General features: G+C 35.9%; 1 long non-coding RNA gene across 1 annotated transcript in view; it reads right to left on the reverse strand.

The window, feature by feature from the left end:
• LOC119625894 (uncharacterized) overlaps positions 1 to 22,605 on the reverse strand; it is a 230,081-nt gene that overhangs the window by 51,741 nt on the left and 155,735 nt on the right. Inside the window, exon 2 of the long non-coding RNA XR_005242102.2 lies at positions 3,548 to 3,660. This is a non-coding gene — a long non-coding RNA (uncharacterized lncRNA). The remainder of the gene's footprint in view (positions 1 to 3,547; positions 3,661 to 22,605) is intronic.

The raw sequence follows: 22,605 nt of genomic DNA on the forward strand, positions 1-22,605 counted from the left end.
CTAATAGCACGCATCTAATTATCTTTGAAATAAATTTCTTCTTATTAGCTAATGTATTTAAAATTAGTAAAAATATGTTTATAACTATCACCATTTGGGAATTGTCAAGACAGTATTTACTGAAAGGCTCTGAAATTCCTTACTGAAATAAAAGATAAAAAATTGTTTTTCATTACAAATGCCTTGCTGGTTCTTTTCCTGGCATAGCCCAGGAAAGGAACTAGAATTATTTAAGCCTTTTGAGTAAGTGTTTGACATTTTCATACTTGGTGGAGATTTATCTGACATAAGTATGCAAAATAAGTTAAATGGAAGAGAATCTGGAATCATAAAGATAAATATAAGTATATGCAGGATAAAGTTAGTGTTGGAAATAATGAGGATCTCAGAACTAGATTCCAAACAGCAAAATTATGTATTATATATAAATTATATATGATTATATACAATATAATAAAATATATATAAACACTGGTAAATGAAAATATAAATATAAATTCAAATGACCGTATTTGAATAGAAAGTAAAACTAGAAGATTAATATTTGATTTTGGTTGTTGGTACGTTACAAAAATAGAGAAGTTGAAGACAGTTCTGTTTAAAAATATTATCAATTTAACTTTTGTTATATGTTATGTTAACAAAAAGTTAACATATTTAACTTTTCATTTTTCAGTGGTATAACATCCATGATTTAAATTGACAAATGCTTGTGTGCTAAGTGCTAGAAATTCAAAATTAATAAGATGATACCCAACTAAAAATTCTCAATAGATAAGAAAATTGTTGTAGAAACATAATAGGTTTGAACGTATGAGATCTGAAAATAAAAAGGAAATCTAACCTAGTCAAATGAGAAACAAATAAAGATAATAGGAAAGTTTCAATAAAACACTAAAATGCAGAAGACAAATAGTAAGAATAGAAATAGAATGAAGATAAGTGCTTTGGCAAAGTAGAGGCTCCACAACTTAATGTTAGTGTAATCACTCTGTGCATGAATAAATAAATTAAATGAGATAATAAAGAAATGGCATTGAGATTCAAACTAAGTAGTTCACTAAAGTATTCAGCACAGTGTCCAGAAAACAGATTCTTAGAAATTATTGGTTACTTTTACAGAGGTTCATTACAGAAAAGTGAGAAAGAAAATGTCAAGTCAGATGTTAGCATCTATTTTAAAAAATCTTAAAATACTCAAATAATTTGCCAAAGACTCAAATAGTTTATCGGAAACCTGCAAAGGCATAAAAGTATTTCATAGTGTGTCATAAGACTGTGGAATAGATTAGTTTAATATACAGAATAAAACAGTCAGCAATGTATAATGTTAAAGCAGATAACTACTATGGTTTTATAATCTCAATAACAATAAAAACATGGAGACAGAGAGACCTCAGTCATCAAATCCAAGATTTGTCTTGAAGTGTTTCTATACTATAGCATTAGTGCTAAGATCCTGGCTCTGTGGCCAAATTATCTGGCTTTGACATTTTGGACAAGTTATTTAATCTCTTTGTGCTTTAATTTTTTCTTCTATTAAGCGAAGATAATAATGTCAATTTTCTTACAAAGTTGTGCATAATGTATGAATTCATACATATAAACACATAGAAAAGTACATGGCCTATAGTAAGTTTTTCCAAAAGAATGAAAGCTTTAACTATTGCCTGTTGTGCATACTACATGTTTCCTAATGTACATTTTAAGTTAGCATTTTCCATTCTAATTCTAATGGTATTAATGTTCAAAGTATAAGTAATAAATGTTCACACATAGTCCTTCCAATTTAGAGCTTATACAGAAAACATTAGTTTCCAATTCCTCCTCCACAACTCCACCCACAATGACTCAATAGTCTAAATATGCTTGTTATTTTTCCCACCATTAGGACAAAGTTTCTCCCTGGATCATGAAAATTCCCTTTTGTCTCCTACATCTTTTCTATCAAATTCTATTTTCAGAATACTTAAAAAGAAATCCAGTTGAGCTATATTAATCACTTAAGCGTTTATGTTGCATTAAGACTTGAAAGTTATATTGAAGTTTCTTCATTTTCTATCATTTGGAAAGAAAAAGTCATCAATCATTATTACTGTTTTATCAATTTAAAAAGAAAAAACATCAGGATAAAACAAGCAATCACTCTCTATATAAAGTGGGTTAAATGATAAGTTATTTGACAGATGTCAACAGGTTAAAATTTAAAAATAGTGTGTTAGTCTTCTTCACAGTCGTGTTTTGCCTTTTATAACTGATAGGCATGACATATCAAATGGACACATATCAAATGCTCTTTCTTAACACAAAAGATATATTTCATCCAAAATAGTCAGAAATTGACAACATGACATAGCTTGACATAATTTACATATTTTCACATTGTGTTACTCTTGGTCATTTATCATATCCTACCATATATGTTTCCTGTTTATCTCTTAATGTTAGCTCATAAAATTATGGTTTATGTCTATAGGTTATAACAATATCTTCACCCTGCCAAAGTTAGGTAAACATTTGTTGAATGAAGCAAGTACTAGTATGCTTACATTCATACAGGCTGACAATTTACACACTAAAGTTGTGTTCCTTGAAGGTAGGAACCACATATTTTAGCCTTGGTAACTCACAGGCTGTTTGAAGCACAACAGGTGAACAATAAATACTTTCTGCAGAATAATTAAGTACTTTAATGAAACAAAACATAGAATCTTTTGAAAGTGGTCATGGAAGATAAAGTTCAATAGACAGATGGGTAAAATTTGGAGAGATATTTTAAATGCCAAGGATTATAAATTTAAAATTGTACATTTTAATTAATATTGCAGTTATGGCATCTAATGGATATATCATGAAACAACCTTTATGAACTTTACTTTCTCAGTTAAAATGAGGAAAATAATAACACATTTGTCACCTGAGTAAGTTAGTTGTAATCTGACATCATAACTGACCTTTCAGCAGATCATTCCATCATTCTATCGACTCAACTAATTTGGGGTCACAGGGAATGTGTTAAGACTATTTGCGAATACCCTTGGCATGTGTCTCTTGACCAACTGCCTTTCCTGTAATGTGTCCTCTAATCAGGTAGGATACTTGTGGGATGAAATAGTAACACACGAGAGAATCTAAATCTATGAATGTTGGTGCTGATAGATGTGCTTCAAGTTCTTATAAAAATACAACATACAGCTCCAACTGTGACAAAAAGGGTTGAAAATAATCAACCCTATCCAGGTGGCTGCCTAGACTCTTAGGAATAATGAAATATTGAAAACTCATTAATCTCTGCTTTTGACAGACGAGGCATTCAGATTAGCCTTGCTAAGAGAAAGTCTACATTGTCAAGTGTATGCAGTCTCCACCATGATCATTTTGTTCATGGGCTCATATAGAGGTGGAGCAAGACAGTGGAATAGAAGGCTCTGCTGATCATCCTCCACCCCCAGCCAGGACACTAAGTTAACAACCATCTACACAGAAAAACAAAACAAAATAAAACCACTTTCATAAGAACCAAACTTCAGGTGAGCATTCATAGTACCTGGTTTCTACTTCATATCGCTGAAAGAGGCACTAAAGAGATGGAGAAAACAGTCCAGAATCTCCAATGCACTCCCGGCAACAGTAGTGTGGTGTTGAGAGCATCTCTGGGCCCTGCAGGAGGGAGAACACAGCAGTTGTGAGGCACTGAACTCAGTACTGGCCTGTGAGAGCAGAAGGGAAAGCTGGAGCAAACTCAGCTGATGCCTGCCCACAGATGGAGCATTTAAGCCAGTCATAGCAGAGAGGAATCGCTGATCCAGTGGTCCAAACTTGAGGGTCCGCAAATCTCACCACAGAGGGCTAAAGTTCTCTGCGTCTCTGAGTAAACTTGTAAGTTTGTCCAGGTCATTAGGACTGCAACTTTTAGGTGAGTCCTAGTGCTGAACTAGGCCAGGAGACAGTGGACTTGTGGACACATGACATACTGAAACACCAGCTGGGGCAGCCAAGGGAATGCTGGCAACATCCCTCCTCTAACCCCAGGTGGTCCAAATGAGACCCCTTCCTTCTGCTTGGGAAGAGGAGAGAGAAGAGTGGAGAGGACTTTGTCTTGCATCTTGGATACGAACTCAGCCAAGCAGGATAGGGGACCAGACAGAGTTGTGAGGCCCCTGTTCCATGCCCTAGCTCTCAGATGACATTTCTAAAAACACCCAGGGCCAGAAGGGAACCTAACCTGCTGCCTTGAAGGAAAGAACCTAGTCTTGGCAGCATTTATTACCTGCTAACCAAAGAGTCCTTGGGCCCTTTATAAAAAGCAGCAATACTCAGGTACTATATGGAGAACTTTGGTGAGCCTCTGAGACTTGCTGGCTTCAGGTGAGACTCAGCACATTTTCAGCTGTAGTGGCTATGGGGCAAAACTTTTTTAGCTTGAGAAAATCAGAGGGAAAAGTAAAGGGACCCTTGTCTTGCACCTTAGATACCAGCACTGTCACAGGGGGGCAGAGCACTAAGCAAGCTCTTGGAGAATCTGACTCCAACACTTGACTCTTGAATGACATTTCTGCACCTGCCCTGGGTCAAACAGGAGCCCACTGCCTTAAAGGGTGAGTCCCAGGCCAGGCAGCATTCACCACAAGCTAACTTAGGGGATCTTGGGCCTAAGGGAACAGTGGCTGGTAACTACTGAGTGAGGCTCTTTTGCCTTTGGAAAGGGGAGGGAAGAGTGGGAAGGACTGTGTCATGTGGTTTGGGTGCCACCTTATCTGCAACACAATAGAACACCAGGTAGACATCTAAGGTTTTTAACTGTAGTCTCTGACTCCTAAAAAGCACCTCTGGATTCTTCAGGGCCTGGGAGGCCTCACTTCCATGGAGGAAAGGAGACAAGCCTGGCTTGCTTTTCCACCTGCTCATTGTAGAGTTCCAGGGCTTTGAGCAAACATAGGTAGTAGCCAGGGAGTGGTTACAGCAGGCCTTGGGTGACACCCAGTGCTGTGTGGGCTTCAGATCTGACCCAGTGCAGTCATAGTAGTTGTAGCAACAGGGGTGACTGTGTCACTTCACCTGCAGCTTTAGGTGATGCAGAACAGAGAGAAAGGCTCTGGGAGAATGTAAGGGAAGAGAACAAGAGTCTCTGTCTGGTAATCCAGAAAATTCTCCTGAATCTTGTTAAGACCATCAAGGCAGATACCTCATGAGTCTGAAAGTATCACAGTGTTATTGGGTTTGTGGTGGCCCCTAAAGTGACTACAGCTTTGATCACAACACTCAAGTCCTTTCAAATATCTGGAAAGCCTTCCCAAGTAGTACAGCTACAAATTAGCTCAGACAGTGAAGACTACCATAAGTATCCAACTCTTCAATACCCAGACGCTGAAGAACATCTACTAGCGTCAACACCATCCAGGAAAACATGACCTCACCAAATGAACTGAGTAAGAAACCAGGGACCAGTCCTGCAGAAACAGATGTGTGACCTTTCAGAATAGCTGTGTGGAGGAAACTCAAATAAATTCAAGATAACCACAGAGAAGACATTCAGGATTCTATCAGATAAATTGAACAAAGAGATTGAAATGATTAAAAGAATCAAACAGAAATTCTGGAGCTGATAAATGCAATTGGCATACTGAAGAATGCATCAGTGTTCTTTACTAGCAGAATGGATCAAACAGAAGAAAGAATTAGTGAGCTTGAAACAGGCTATTTAAAAATACGCAGTCAGAGAAGACAAAATAAAAAAGAATAAAAACAATGAATCATGCCTACAGGATCTAGAAAACAGCTTCAAAAAAGGCAAATCTAAGAGTTATTTTCCTTTAAGAGGAGATTGAGAAAGAGATGGGCGTAGAATATTATTCAAAGGAATAACAACAGACACTTTCCCAAGCCTAAAGAAAAATATCAGTATCTAAGTACAAGAAGGTTCTAGAACACAAAGTAGATTTAATCCAAAGAAGACTACCTTCAGGTGTTTACTAATCAGACGCCCAAAGATCAAGGATAAAGAACAGATTCTAAAAGAAGCAAGAGAAAAGAACCAAATAACATAAAATGGAGCTGTAATACATCTGGCAGCAGACTTTTCAGTGGCAACTTTATAGTCCAGGAGAGAGTGGCGTGACCTATTTAAAGTGCTGAAGGGGGAACATTTTTTTACCTTAGAATAGTATATCCAGTGGAAATATCCTTTAATACCAGACCTGCCCTACAAGAAGTGCAAAAGGGAGTATGTCAATCAGAAATAAAAGGACATTAATGAGCAATAATTTATCACCTGAAAGTACAAAACTCAAACTCACTGGTAATAATAAGTACACAGAAAAACACATAATATTGTAACACTGTAACTGTTGGGTGTAAACTACTCTCATCCTAAGTAAAAAGAGTAAACAATGAACCAATCAAACCAACCCTTCATTAAAGGAAGACAAGAAAGAAAGAGAGAAGGAAAAGAAGACCACGAAACAACAAGAAAACAAGTAACAAAATGGCAGGAGTAAGCCCTCACTTATCTATAATAACATTGCATATAAATAGACTAAACTTTCCAATCAAAAGACTGGCTGAATGGATAAAAAAACAAGACACATTGATCTTTGGCCTACAAGAAACACACTTCACCTATAAAGACACAGGTAGACTAAAAATAAAGGAATGGAAAAAGATATTCCATGCCAATAGAAACCAAAAAAGGAGCAGGTTACTTCTATTAGACAAAATAGATTTCAAGACAAAATCTTTAAGAAAAGACAAATAAGATCATTATATAGTGATAAAGGGGTCAATTTAGCAAGAGGACATAACACTTTTAAATATAATATATACCCAACACGGGAGTACCCATAAATATAAAGCAAATATTATTTGAGCGAAGGGAGAAATAGGCCCCAATAGAATAATAGCTGGAGACATCAACACCCCACTTTCAGCATTGGAGAGAGCTTCCAGACAGCAGATCAACAAAGAAACATAAGACTTAATCTGCACTATAGACCAAATGTATCTAACAGAAATTTACAGTACATTTTATACAAGAGCTGGAGAATACACATTCTTTTCTTCAGAGTGTGGATAATTCTCAAAGATAGAACATATATTAGATCACACAACAAGTCTTAAACCAATCAAAAATGGAAATAATATCAAGTATCTTCTCTATCACAATGGAATAAAACTAGAAATTAAGAACAAGAGGAATTTTAGCAACTATACAAATACATGTCAGTTAAATAATATGCTCCTGGGCTGGGCCTGGTGGCTGATGCCTGTAATCCCAGCAATTTGGGAGGCCGAGGTAGGCGGATCATTTGAGGTCAGGAGTTGGAGACTAGCCTGGCCAACATGTTGAAACCCCATCTCTACTAAAAGTACAAAAATTAGCCAGGCATGGGGTTATGTGCCTGTAGTCCCAGATACTCGGGAGGCTGAGGCAGGAGAATCACTTGAACCCGGGATGTGGAAGTTGCAGTAAACTGAGATTGTGCCACTGCACTCCAGCCTAGGTGACAGAGGAAGATTTTGTCACAAAATTAATAATAATAATAATAATAATAATAATAATAATATGCTCCTGAATGACCTGTAAATCAATAAAGAAATTAAGAAAAAAATTGAAAAAAATGTTTTGAAACAAATGATAATGGGAACACAACACACCAAAGCCTGTGGGATACAGCAAAGGCCATACTAAGAGGGAAGTTTGTAGTTATAAATGCCTACGTCAAAAAAGAGGAAAAATTCAAATAAACAATCTAATGATGCATCTTAAAAAACTAGAAAAGTGTAAAACAAATCCAAAATTAGTAGAGGAAAAGAAATAATAAAGATCAGAGCAGAAGTAAATGAAATTGAAATGAAAAAAATAATACAAGAGATCAATAAAACAAAAACTGGTTTTTTTTTTGAAAAGTTAAAGAAAGTTGACAAACCTTTAGATAGGCTAACTAAGAAATAAACAGAGAGGATCCAAATAAATAAAACCAGAAATGAAAAAGGAGACTTTACAGCTAATATTGCAGAAATTCAAAGGATCATTAGTGGCTACTATAAGCAAATATATTCCAATAAATTGGAAAATATGGAAGAAATGGAAAAATTACTAGATGCATAAAACCTACCAAGATTGAACCAAAAGGAAATCCAAAACCTGAACAGAGTAGTAACACGTAATGAAATCAAAGCCATAATAAAAGTCTCCCAGTAAAAAAAGTAAGGGACGTGATGGCTTCACAGCTGAATTCTACCAAACATTTAAAGAACTAATGCCAATCCTACTAAAACTATTCCAAAAAGTAGAGGAGGAGAGGATTCTTCCAAACTCATTCTATGAGACCAGTATTACCCTGATACCAAAACCAAACAGACACACACACACACACACACACACACAAATAAATAAATAAATAAATAAATAAATAAATAAATAAATACTACAGGCCATATCTCTGATGAATATTGATGCAAAAATCCTTAACAAAATACTAGCAAATTGAATTCACCAATATGGTAGAAAGATTGTTCATCATAACCAAGTGAGACTTATTTATGGGATGCAACATGGTTCAACATATGTAGATCAATAAATGTGATAGATCATATTAATAGAATAAAAGACAAAAATTTTATGGTCATTTCAACTGACGCTGAAAGAGCATTTGACAAAATTCAACATACCTGATAAAATTCATGATAAAAACCTTCAAAAATGTAGAGATAGGAGGAACATGCCTAATCATAATAAAAGCCAGATATGACAGACCCACAGCTGGTATCATACTGAATGGGGAAAAACTGAAAGTCTTTCCTCTAGCATCTGTAACATCACAAGGATGCCCACTGTCAACACTGTTATTCAACATTGTACTGGAAATCCTAGCTAGAGCAGTCATACAAGAGAAAGATATAAACAGTATCCACATTGGAAAGGAAGAAGTAAAATTATCCATTTTTTTGCAAATAGTATGATCTTATATTTTGAAAAACCTAAATAGTCTACAAGAAAACTATTAGAACTGACAAACAAATTCAGTAGTTTCAGGATACAAAATTAACATATGAAAATCAGTAGCATTTCTATATGCCAACAATGAATAATGTAAAAAGGAAATAAAAAAATTCCCCATTTATAATAGCCATACATAAAATTAAATACCTGGAAATTAACCAAATAAATGAGAGATCACTAAAATGAAAACTGTAAAACACTAATGAATGAAGGTGAAGAAGACAACACAAAATGAAAAATTATTCTATGTTCATGGATTGGAATAATCAATATTGTTAAAATGCCCATATGACCCAAAGTAATCTACAGATTCAGTGCAATCCCTATCAAAATACCAATTACATTCTTAACAGAAACAGGAAAAAAAATTCTAAAATTTGTATGGAACCACAGATAACCCAGAATAGCCAAAACTGTCCTAAGCAAAAGGAACAAAACTGGAGAAATCACGTTACCTGATTTCAAATTGTACTACAGGGCAAACAAACCCAAACAGCAAGGTACTGGCATAAAAACAGACACATAGACCAATGGAACAGAATAGAGAACCCAGAAACAAATCTACACACCCACAGTGAACCCATTTTTGACAAAGTGCCAAGAACATACACTGGGGAAAAGACAGTCCCTTCAATAAATGGTGCTGGGAAAACTGGATATCCATTTGCAGAAGAATGAAACTAGATACCTGTTTCTTGACATATACAAAAATAAAATAAAAGTGAATTAAAGATTTCATTCTAAGACTTCAAACTATGAAACTACTACAGGAAAATATTGGGAGAAATCTCCACGACATCAGTCTGGAGAAAAATTTCTTCAGCAATATCCAACAAGCACAGGCAATCAAAGCAAATATAGACAAAGGGATTACATCAAGTTAAAAAGCTTCTGCACAGCAAAGCAAACAATCAACAATGTGAAAAGACAATGCACAAAGTGGGAGAGAATATTTGCAAACTATCCATCTGACAAGGGGTTTATAACCAGAATACATAAGGAGCTCAAACAATTCTATAGGAAAAAAAATCTAATAATCTGATCAAAAAATGGGCAAAAGATTTGATTAGACATGTCTCAAAAAAAGACATACAAATGGCAAAAGAGCATATGAAAAGGTGCTCAATATTGTTGATCATCAGAGGAATGCAAATAAAAACTGCAATTATATATCATTGTATATCATTTAACCCCAGTTAAAATGGCTTATATTCAAAAGACAGGCAATAACAAATGCCAATAACAAATAGAGGAAAGGGAACACTTGTATATTGTTCCTGGGAATATAAATTAGAACAACCACTATGGAGAACAGTTTGGAGGTTCCTCATAAAACTAAAAGTTGAGCTAGCATATGATCCAGCAACCCATGGCTGGGTATATACCTAAAAGAAAGGAAATCAGTATATGGAAGAGATATCTACATTCCTATCTTAGTTGCAGCACTGTTTACAGTAGCTAAGATATGGAAGCAACCTAAATATCCATCACCAGATGAATGGATAAATAAAATGTGGTACATATACACAATGGAGTACTATTCAGCCATAAAAAGAATGAGATCTAGTCATTTGCAACAACAGGGATGCAACGGGAGATCATTATGTTAAGCGAAATAAGCAGGCATAGAAAGACGAACATCACATGTTTTCATTTATTTGTGGCATCTAAAATTAACACAATTGAACTCATGAACATAGAGAGCAGAACCATGTGACCAGAACTGGGAAGAATAGTGATAGGATGGAGGGGAGGTGGGGATGATTAATGGATCAAAAAAATAGAAGAATGAATAGGACCTACTATTTGATAACACAACAGGGTGACTATAGCCAATAGTAACTTGACTGTATATTTTAAAATAACTTAAAGAGTGTGGCTGGATTGCTGATAACTGAATGAATAAATGCTCGAAGGGATAGATAGTCCATTCTCCGTGATGTGCTTATTTCACATTACATGCCTGTATCAAAGCATCTCAGGTACCCGGTAAGTATACATACCTACTATGCACCCACAAAAATTAAAAACTAAAATTAAAAAAAGCAATACGACTAGGGGAAAATATATACTGTTACCTACAGGATGGTTCATCTTGTCTACCAGATTACTGATACTTTGCACCAAAGTGGACTTTTTCCTAGTGGGAATTTAGATACGATATAAATATCTTCACACTGTGTCCATTCTAAAAGCTATATCTCTATTCCTATTTCCAAGAAATCCTTCGAGAATATTCTTCTCTTTTTCTCCCAATATGATCAGAAACTTAGAGAGCAGCCAATTCATTAGCTGCCCCTAATCAATCACTGTAGATGCATTAATCAGGCCATTTCTCCTTCCCTAGAAAGTGAACTATCAAAAGGATTTTTCTTTACCACTGTGTTCAAGGGTTTTTATGGAGCACAGATGTATGCAGTAGCAGTCTCCTTCCAGCCAGTACCAGTATATCTTGGAAATCTAACAGTAAACCAGCCTCAAATTTTTTGTAACTCCATTAACTGATCATGGGAAACTCCCCGTGAGGTCATATGAGTAGCTGAGGGAGAGGCAGTGAAGCAGCAGGAGCAAGTACCACGGGACTCTGAGCCATCTGTTCATACAGTTTATTTGTGCCTTCCCAAACCTATGTGGCCAAGCATAATATATACCATTTTCATTTCACAATGGAATGCTGCTATGCACATCCAATTTTATGGTTCAGTGGATCAGATCACCCACAATAATTCATGATGTACAATACAAGTTGTATAGTTGTGGTGTCCCATGAACAGGTGTTCATTCTACAAACTCCCAATAACAAGGCAGGGCTGCATTTCAAATAGAGAATAGTTAATGGGAGAAGATATGGCTTTATTTCAGAACCTTAAAAATCTTTGCTGTTATCCTTTTTTGATGGCTCTCCAGAAGTTCTATGCAACTTCTCTGTTTATCACAATACTTCCAATACCATTGGATTTACTAGACCATAAAGCACAAGTGGCTGGCAATATGAACATTAGCTCAGAATTAAAGCTGAGTCTTTTTTTTTTTTTTTTTTTTTTTTTGGTTTCAGTGCTGAGTCTTGTTGGTAAACCAGCAAATGAATCAAAGCAGATTTTCAAATGTGGTTTTTATTCCAAATGTGAGGCACACAAAGCTTGTGTCTCTTTGTTTGTGCCAGAGATGCAAGGTACAGCAATGTATTTCATGCTTTAAAGTAAATGGTCCTACATACCCTCATTGAATCACTGAAATAATACTGGTCACAGCTAACCTTTAACCTGTATAAGAATGTGTTGAAAGATGCTTAAACACTTCATAACATATATGATATCTTATTAAACACTTGAATTCAATTTGAAACCTCATCTATGGGGCACAATCCTACTGCACCTAGAGTTCTTACTATTTCCCATTTACTAGGTCATATCAGTACACTGTCATCCATGTAATGAGTGAGCACAATGCTCGGTAAGATATCCAGGTGATCAGCATCTCTCTAGACTATGTTATGACAGAGAATGGTACCTTTGACATAGCGTTAAGGCAAGCTGCTTTTCCCTGTCATTCAGGCAAATTTCTTTTGATTATTCTCATAGGGATGGGAACAAAAAGCATTTTTTTCCGGGTCAATAACTGGATAATGGACACCAAGGCCCTTGTTTATCTGCTAGTATAAAGACATCATATCTAGAACTGGAGCTGTGATTGGCATTACCATCAGACTGCATTTGAGATAACAGTCCTTATTCATAACATACCTGGCTTATTCATGGGTCAAATACAGAGAAAAAATAGGAGAGGGATCATCACATCTGCATTTTTTCATTATCTAATTTTGGTACTTAAATCTGTTATTTTCTTCAAGGAATGAATCATTGACATCTTAGAAAGTAAAAAGGGAGACAGAGACCGTTTCAGAGACTTCTACTTGACCCTTCGTAACATAAAATCTCCACACTGGTTGGGGAAACCCACGTGGCTTTCTGCCAGTTATTACCACCCTAACGGCTACAAGTGGAAACATACCCATAGGATTGGTCTGTGGCACACTGAACCACAATAAGACTGACTTGAATCACAGTTCCATTGATCACTTAAGTGCTCAAACTGAAGTGGTTTTCCAAATCTCTAGAGATTAATATGAATTTAAGATTCAATATCTTATAAGTCCTGGAAGTTCTGATTACTACCCTTTGCCCGTTGTATAGTCACTCTGGGACATGACCACAGGTCCCTCTGGGGAAGGCCGGAGAGAAGAGTCATGGGATTTACCTGAGGCCAATATAGGTGGGAATGTGTTTTTTTTTCTTTATCTGAATTTAATAGATATTGACAGATAAAGATATAGAGATATAGACATATACGTGTGTGTATCTTGATGCTGAAAAACTATGAACAGATAACAATGGATATCAGTTTACCCCACATCTGTTTGTCACTCTCTTCCCATATTGATTGTTTTGCAAAGTGTAAATCTCATCATTACAGAGTGAAATCTATCAAGCTGCCTTGTCTGGTTCACCTGCTGTAGGATGCGTTTTAGTGATTTGGGTTTTGGAAATCATATGTCCCTGTTTATGACATTGATTTTGGCTGAATTACACAGGGAAAGACATACACAATGGGCCATCCACTTTTCTCATGCTGATTGTGGCAGTAAGAGCGTATCCTGAAACTGGCAGCTGGTATGGCAGTTCCTAATTCAGCACTGTCTGAACTATGGCAGAAATTATGTACTTCTGTCACTAGGAGCTGTGGCAGTTCTGTGGCAGCCTACTGACTTAGTGCTTCCTGATTGTGGTAATTGCTGTCACCCCTTTGGAGGACTTGTGCTACAGTATGGATGGCTAACAATCATCCCAAGAGGCTCAGTCTAGAGTTTGTTTGTTTCTTCAGTCCTCCCAAGCGTACAGTGACTTATCTATATATCCCTAAATAATCTCCTTTCAGCTTAAATTAGAGCTGATTCTGCTGACTAGAAGTAGCAACACTAAACCATAAATTAGTTGTTTTTCCATCTCTCTGTACTCATTTGTCTAGGGGCTGAATGTGATACAACAGTGATTTTGCTTGCCACATGATCTAAAGCCATGTTAGACTGCATTAATATTTGCACATTGTATTTGAATTGATTATCATACCTTTGTGACACACTTTTAAGACAGCATTAATACAACGAAGGATATCCGTGCAACAACTACCACATTGAACTCAAGACATGGTGTTTGAAGAAAATCTGGGAAAGTGAAGAGATTTAGCCTAAGTAGAATTAGCATGGATTTGAGCATTGTTGTGGAATACATGCACCTCATATTTCGTGCTCTGATGAACAAAGAAAAATATTTGGAATTCAGTAAGCTATGAATTCAGTAGGCTATGAGTCAGTAAAGGACAGGTACATTTTAAAATTCCCTTTCTATCTAATCATAGTGTTTTATGTAAGACTTCAATATCATAGGCCTTCAAAAATATGCTAATTGAATTAATAAGGGGGTAGATTTTGAATTTAACATAAAAAGGAATCTTTCAATAATTTTAATGGCTGATTGAGACAGTTCTTGCCAGAGAATTGTTCCTGTCACAATATAGTTTCAAGCAGAGACATAATAATTATTTACTAGGATATTGGAGAGTAGATGCCAACACTTGATAAGAGGTATATTAGATGAGGAATATGTACCTAGAAACCAGAAAGCCAACTCCTTGACTCCCCACTCCAGCACTATAGGGGACAACTGAAATGGAATGAAGAAAAGTCTTGTAATGAACAAACCCTGCGTCTCATCACTTTGGTATCCTATTCACAATCCAGACTATGAGTATTTATGATTAGCGTTCCTCATCTGTTTCAGTCTTTCTACTGATGGATATGTCCTACAATCTCATACAGCTTCACAATGATTCTCTAAATCTGTCACAGAATCCTTTCCATTTATTTGACTAAAATGAAATAATTTTCTATAAAAACAAAACTTTTTAATGCTTAGCACCATCTACTCAGTTTCCCAAATGAGAATTCTAGGAATCCTTGACTCCTCACATCCTTTACACACACATTAATCACAAAGTCCCTCCTAAATATATCCATATACCACTCACATCCCTCTAAATATCTAAAAACACCACTAGTTCAATTAACCATCATTTCTCATTTAAATTGTAGGGAAAAAAACATTAAAGGGATTTCTTTATAACTAGTATTGGCTTAAATCCAGGAAAATCTCTTTAAATTGTAAATCATTATGCCACTCCACTTCTTCAGTAATCATTCAGTATCTATTTAAACCTGCAAATTTTACATTGTTAATATTTTGATTCCATTGTTTTCCTGGTAAGGAAGTTTTAAAACAAATACTTTTAAAATATCTTTATTGAGGTATAGTTGATATATAATAAACTGCACATATTTAATGTGTATAATATGGTATGTTTGACATGTATATGTCTGTGAAACCATCTCAAAAATCAATATTGTATTCAACATATATATCATATCCAATAATTTCTTCATGCCTCTTTAGAATCCGAAACTCACAATGTATCTCTGCTCTCACCATTCACCCCACACCATGGCATGACAACCATAGATTTATTTTATGCCATTCTAGATTAATTTTAATTCTCTCAAATTTTACATGAATGGGATTGTATACTGTGCTACTTTGATAAAACATAAATATTTTGGGATGCATATATCCTCTTGTATATAACAATATTTTATTCCTTTTCATTTCTGGGTGATAGTCCATTGTATGAATTTACTATAACTTTTCCATTCCTCTGTTTTTGACCATTTGAGTTGTTACAAATTTGGCTATTACAAATAAAATTGCTACCAATATTCATATACAAGTCTTGATATGGTCATATGCGTTCAATTATCTTGGGTAAATACCTCAAAATGAAATAGCTCAATTTTATGGTGACAGTATATTTAAGTTTATGAGAAACTGATCCATTTTTTAAAGTGGTAGTATCATTTTCATTCTCAATGGCAGTGTATGAGAGTTCCAGTTCCTCCACATCCTCACCATCATTTCATGTGGTGATTAATTTAAAATAATTATTGAAATTGTGTGTGCTTAATCCTGCTCTAAAGAGCTTATTATAAAACTGTTTTGTCTATCCAAAAATTTCTGAATATCTGTACACATTTTAGCATTTATTTGTCAATTTCCAGGAATAAAAACCTGCTGGAATTTTGATTAGGATTGGTATTTTTTATTTCAAATTCTGACTATTTACTGTTAGTATATAGACACAATTTATTTTTTCCAAGTCTTTCTAAACTCACTAGTCTTATTAGTTGTGGCAGACTTTTGTACATTTTGTTGGATGCCTTACACATATTGTCATGTCGTTTGCAATGAAGCCACTTTTACTTCTTTTCCATTAGATGACTTTTATATATTTTTCTTGCCTTACTACATTGGCTAGAATATATGGTTCCATGTTGAATAGAAACTTCAAGAACAGGCAGTCTTTTCTTATTCCTGACATTATAATAAAACACATATAATTTCACTATAAAGTATAAATTTAGCTGTAGATTTGTAGATTGAAAAAGTTCACTGCTTGTATTAGTCCATCCTAATGCTGCTAATAAAGACATACCCTAGACTGAGTAATTTACAAAGGAAAGAGGTTTAATTGACTCAGAGTTCAGCATGGCTGGGGGTTTCAGGAAACTTACAATCATGGTGGAAGGGGAAGCAAACATGTCCTCTTCACGTGGTGGCATCAAGGAGAAGTGCCAAGCAAAAGGGTTTTAAGTAAAAGCCCCTTATAAATCCATCAGATTACATGAGAACTCACTATCACAAGAACAGTATGGGAGGAACCACCCCCATGATTCAATTATCTCCACCAGGTCCCACCCTTGACATGTGGAGATTATTACAATTCAAGGTGAGATGTGGGTGGGAACACAGAGCCAAACCATATAATCACTATAACTCATTTGTTGAAATATTTTACCAGAAATGGATGTTTGATTCTCTCAAATGCTTTTTCTGCATCTATTGAGATGATAATATGCTTTATTTATAGTTTGCTAAGTATGACAAATTATATTTTAAATAATGGCTTTTTAGAATGTAATGCACATAACATCTACCAACTTAAATAATGCAATTCAGTGACATTTAGAAATGTTGTATATTCTGTTGATTTTGGGTGGAGAGTTCTGTAGATGTCTATTAGGTCCACTTGCTCAAGAGTTGAGTTCAAGTCCTGAATATCCTTGTTAATTTTCTGTCTTGTTGACCTGTCTAATATTGACAGTGGGGTGTTAAAGCCTCCCACTGTTATTATGTGGGAGTCTAAGTCTCTTTGTAGGTCTCTAAGAACTTGCTTTATGAATCTGGGTGCTCCTGTATTAGGTGCATATATATTTAAGATAGTTAGCTCTTCTTGTTGCATTTATCCCTTTACCATTATATAATAACCTTTGCCTTTTTTCATCTTTGTTGGTTTAAAGTCTGTTTTATCAGAGACTAGGATTGCAACCCCTGCTTTTTTTTTTTTTCTTTCCATTTGCTTGGTAAATATTCCTCCATTCCTTTATTTTAAGCCTATGTGTGTCTTTGCACATTAGATGGGTCTCCTGAATACAGCACACCCATGGGTCTTGACACTTTACCCAATTTGCCAGTCTGTTATTTTAATTGAGGGATTTAGCCCACTTACATTTAAGGTTAATATTGTTATATGTGAATTTGATCCTGTCATTATGATGCTAGCTGGTTATTTTCCCCTTTAATTCAGACGGTTTCCTCAGAGTGTCAATGTCCTTTTCAATTTGATATGTTTTTGCAGTGGCTGTTACTGGTTTTTCCTTTCCGTGTTTAGTGCTTCCTTCAGGAGCTCTTATAAGGCAAGCCCAGTAGTGATAAAATCTCTCAATATCTGCTTGTCTGTAAAAGACTGTCTTTCTCCTTCACTTATGAAGCTTCATTTGGCTGGATATAAAATTCTGGGTTGAAAATTCTTTTCTCTAAGAATGTTGAGGTCAGGCGCAGTGGCTCATGCCTGTAATCCCAGCACTTTGGAAGGCCGAGGTGGGTGGATCAGCTGAGGTCGGGAATTCAAGATCAGCCTGACCAACATGGAGAAACCCTGTCTCTACTAAAAACACAAAAAATTAGCTGGGCATGGTGGTGCATGCTTGTAATCCCAGCTACTCGGGAGGCTGAGGCAGGAGAATTGTTTGAACCTGGGAGGTGGAGGTTGTGGTGAGCTGAGATCACACCATTGTACTCCAGCCTCAGCAACAAGAGCAAAATTCCATTTCAAAAAAAAAAAAAAAAAAAAAAAAAAAGTTGAATATTGGCCCCCGACTCTCTTCTGACTTGTAGGGTTTCTGCAGAGACATTCCTCTCAGTACCACATCGTACTTATTCTAAAATTGACCACATAATTGGAATTAAAGCACTCCTCAGCAAATGTAAAAGAACAGAAATAATAACAAACAGTCTCTCAGACCACAGTGCAATCAAATTAGAACTCAGGATTAAGAAACTCACTCAAAACTGCACAACTACAAGGAAACTGAACAACCTGCTCCTGAATGACTACTGGGTAATAAAGAAATTAAGGCAGAAGTAAATAAGTTTTTGAAACCAGTGAGAACAAAGACACAATGTACCAGGACCTCTGGGACATGACTAAAGCTGTGTGTAGAGGGAAATTTATAGCACTAAATGCCCACAGGAGAAAGCAGGGAAAATCTAAAATTGACACCCTAACATCACAAGTAAAAGAACTAGAGAAGCAAGAGCAAACAAATTCAAAAGCTAGCAGAAGGCAAGAAATAACTAAGATCAGAGCAGAACTGCAGGAGATAGAGACGCAAAATAAAAACCCTTCAAAAATCCAATGAATCCAGGAGGTTTTTTGAAAAGATCAACACAATAGATAGACTGCTAGTCAGACTCATGAAGAAAAGAGAAAAGAATCAAATAGATACAGCAAAAAATGATAAAGGGGATATTACCATTGATCCCACAGAAATACAAACTACCATCAGAGAATACTATAAACACCTCTATGCAAATAAACTAGAAAATCTAGAAGAAATTCATAAATTCCTAGACACATACACCCTCCCAAGAATAAACCAAAAATAAGTTGAATTCCTGAATAGACCAATAAGTTCTGAATTTGAGGCAGTAATTAATAGTCTACCAACCAATAAAAGCCCAGGACCAGACAGATTCATAGTCGAATTCTACCAGAGATACAAAGAGCAGCTGGTACCATTCCTTCTGAAACTATTCCAAACTATTCCAAACAATAGAAAAAGAGGGACCCCCCCAAACTCATTTTATGAGGCCAGCACTATCCTGATACCAAAACCTGGCAGAGATGCAACAAAAAAAGAAAATTTTAGGCCAGTATCCCTGATGAACAGCGATGCAAAAATCCTCAATAAAATACTGGCAAACTGAATCCAATAGCACATCAAAAACTTTACCCACCATTATCAAGTTGGCTTTATCCCTGGGATGCAAGGCTGGTTGAATATAGGTAAATCAATAAACGTAATCCATCACATAAACAGAACCAATGACAAAAACCACATGATTATCTCAATAAATGCAGAAAAAGCCTTTGATAAAATTCAACACCCCTTCATGCTAAAAACCGTCAATAAACAAGGTATTGATAGAACGTATCTCAAAATAATAAGAGCTATTTATGACAAACACACAGCCAATATCATACTGAATGGACAAAAGCTGGAAGCATTCCCTTTGAAAACTGGCACAAGCCAAGGATGTCCTCTCTCTCCACTCCTATTCAACATAGTATTGGAGGTTCTGTCCAGGGCAATCAGACAAGAGAAAGAAATAAAGGGTATTCTAATAGGAAGAGAGGAAGTCAAATTGTCTCTGTATGCAGATGACATGATTGTATATTTAGAAAACCCCATTGTCTCAGCCCAAAATCTCCATAAGCTGATAAGCAACTTCAGCAAAGTCTCAGGGTAAAAAATAAATGTGCAAAAATTATAAGCATTCCTACAGAGCAATAATAGACAAACAGCCAAATCATTAGTGAAATCCCATTCACAATTGCTACAAAGAGAATTGAATACTTAGGAATCCAACTTACAAGGGATGTGAAGGATCTCTTCAAGGAGAACTACAAACCACTGCTCTAGGAAATAAGAGAGGACACAAACAAAGGGAAAATGATTCCATGCTCATGGATAGGAAGAATTAATATCGTGAAAATGGCCATACTGCCCAAAATAATTCATAGATTCAACGCTATCCCCATAAATCTACCACTGACTTTCTTCATAGAATTAGAAAAAACTACTTTAAATTTCATAAGGTACCAAAAAAGAACCCGCGTAGCCAAGATAATCCTAAGCAGAAAGAACAAAGCTGGAGGCATCACACTACCTGACTTCAAACTATACTATAAGGCTACAGTAACCAAAAGAGCATGGTACTGGTACCAAAACAGAGATATAGGCCAATGGAACCAAACAGAGGCCTCAGAAATAATGCCACACATCTAAAAGCATATGATCTTTGACAAACCTGACAAAAACTAGTGATGGAGAAAGGATTCCCTATTTAATAAATGGTGTTGGGAAAACTGGTTAGCCATACGCAGAAAATTGAAACTGGACCCCTTCCTACACCTGATACAAAAATTAACTCAAAATGGATTAAAGACTTAAATGTCAGACCTAAAACCATAAAAGCCCTAAAAGAAAACCTAGGCAATACCATTCAGGACATAGCCATGGGTAAAGATTTCATGACTAAGACACCAAAAGCAATGGCAACAAAAGCCAAAATTGACAAATGACATCTAATTAAAGAGTTTCCACACAGCAAAAGAAACTATCATTAGAGTGAAGGCAACCTACAGAATGGGAGACAATTTTTGTACTCTATCCATCTGACAAAGGGCTAATATCCAGAATCTACAAAGAACTTAAACAAATTTACAAGAAAAACCAAAACAAAACAAAACATCAAAAAGTGGGTGAGGGATATTAACAGACACTTCTCAAAAGAAGACAATTTATGAACAGACTTCTCTCAAAAGAAGACACTTAGGTGGCCAACAAACATATGAAAAAAAGCTCTTCATCACTGGTCATTAGAGAAATGACAATCAAAACCACAATGAGATACCATCTCATGCCAGGTAGAATGGCAATCATTAAAAAGTCAGGAAACAACAGATGCTGGAGAGGATGTGGAAAAATACTTTTACATTGTTAGTAGGAGTGGAAATTAGTTCAACCATTCTGGAAGACAGTGTGCTGATTCCTCAAGGATATAGAACCAGAAATACCATTTAACCCAGCAATCCCATTACTGGGTATATACCCAAATGATTATAAATAATTGTACTATAAAGACACTTGCACACGTATGTTTATTGTGGCACTGTTAAACAACAGCAAAGACTTGGAACCAACCCAAATGCCCATCAATGATAAACTGGATAAAGAAAATGTGGCACATATACACCATGGAATACTATGCAGCCATAAAAAAGGATGAGTTCATGTCCTTTGCAGGGACATGGATGAAGCTAGAGACCATCATTCTCAGCAAACTAACACAAGAACAGAAAACTAAACGCTGCATGTTCTCACTCATAAGGGGGAGTTGTACAATGAGAACACATGGACACAGGGAGGGGAATATCACACACAGGGGCCTGTTAGGGGGATGGGGGATAGGGGAGGGATAGCATTAGGAGAAATACCTAAAGTAGATGATGGGTTGATGGGTGCAGGAAACTACCATGGCACATGTATACCTATGTAAGAAACCTGATCATTCTGCTCATGTATCCCAGAACTTAAAGTATAACAAAAGAAAAAAAAAAAGAAAAAGAAATACTCTATTCATTTGCAATTACTCCCCCATTTTTTAAAACTCCATGAGCACCAGCCAATCAGTAATCTACTTTTATCTGTATAGATTTACCTATTTTGGACATTCAATGTAAATATAAATGTACAATATATGGTCTTTTGTAACTGACTTCTTTCATTCAGCCTAATGTACTTTTCTTTTGACTTTACATTCAGAGGTCCATGTGCAAGTTTGTTATATAGGTAAGTTGCATGTCACAGGAGTTTGGTGTACAGATTATTTCACCACCCAGGTAATAAGCATGGCAACTGATGGATAGGTTTTTGATCCTCACCCTCCGACCTCCTTCCATCCTCAAGTAGGCCCCAGTGTCTGTTGTTACCTTCTTTGTGTTCATATGTACTCGATATTTAGCTCCCACTTATAAGTGAGAACATGTGGTATTTGGTTTTCTGTTCTTGTTTTAGTTCACTTAGGATAATGGCTTCCATCTCCATCCATGTAGCTGCAAATGACATGAGTTTGTTCTTTTTATGACTGCATAATATTTCATGGTGAATATGTATCACATTTTCTTTATCTAGTCTACACTGTTGAGCATTTTCATGTGCTTTTTGGTCATGTGTATGTCTTCTTTTGAAAAGTGTCTGTTCATGTCCTTTGTCCACTTTTTAATTAGGCTATTTGCTTTTTGCTAGTTGATTTTTAAAATTTCCTTATAGATTCTTGATGTTGTCCTTTGTCAGATGCACAGTTCACAAATAT

The sequence above is a fragment of the Chlorocebus sabaeus genome, chromosome 20, assembly GCF_047675955.1.
Source record: "Chlorocebus sabaeus isolate Y175 chromosome 20, mChlSab1.0.hap1, whole genome shotgun sequence".
Lineage (NCBI taxonomy): Eukaryota > Metazoa > Chordata > Mammalia > Primates > Cercopithecidae > Chlorocebus > Chlorocebus sabaeus.